Genomic DNA, 925 nt, shown 5'->3' on the forward strand with positions numbered 1-925 from the left:
CCTTCATTCCGAAGGGCCCTTTGAAGTGGCCAGTTTTGAGCACTTCGGTTTGGAACGACCCTTCAATATGGCGGCTATGATTGTTTTCACTCCAAAGTGCCCTTCAGAGGGCGATATACTGTATCCCGTTTGGATCATTTTGTTGAGGTAATGACATCCTCATGTCCCAACGTGAGTAAACAAACTGCGTGACCATAGCAACCTGCGATTATCAGAGATGGATTTATTAATATTTTATTTTGAATTAAGAAATTATTATATTATTATTAGAAATTATTGCACACGTTGTAGACAGCATTCTAATGACGTTTATCATGAATAAATGTTACATAAAGTACATAAAATAAAATAGGCCTTCAAGAAAACACTTTTATCTATTCCAGTCTTGTAAGTCCATTAACAAATCATCTTTTTTCCTAATATTTGTATATTATTGTTATTATTATTATTATTATTATTATTGGTTATATTTTTATATTCGTTATGTATTTGATTTATTTCCCCTTCATTTAGATCTTTTAACGTTCTGAATAGTTTTGTAAATAATAGCCTACTGTAAATGCTTGACATGCCAGTAAAGCTTTGATTATGCTTTATGACTGGACTTTTTACTGGAAGTGCAGTTTAAAGGTTGAATTTAACATATATTTCATTTTATTTCGGCTAATTAATAGACTATAATTATAAATACTAGTGTTTCATTGAGGAATGAATCATTCGTATATCATTTGTAAATGAAAACACAACACGCTCATTCATCGTCACACACGGGAGTAAATACAATCAAAAAGTCATCACAGAGAACCTGGTCCCGAGCTACGATGTACAAAAGAAAATACACAGAAAATCTTACTCCAGTCGGAGCCAAGGTATCACGCGTACACAACTTGCCGATCTGTAGACTGTGCAAGCAACCAACTCAGGG

This window comes from Sinocyclocheilus anshuiensis, unplaced genomic scaffold (genome assembly GCF_001515605.1).
Source record: "Sinocyclocheilus anshuiensis isolate Anshui unplaced genomic scaffold, SAMN03320099.WGS_v1.1 scaffold1764, whole genome shotgun sequence".
NCBI lineage: Eukaryota > Metazoa > Chordata > Actinopteri > Cypriniformes > Cyprinidae > Sinocyclocheilus > Sinocyclocheilus anshuiensis.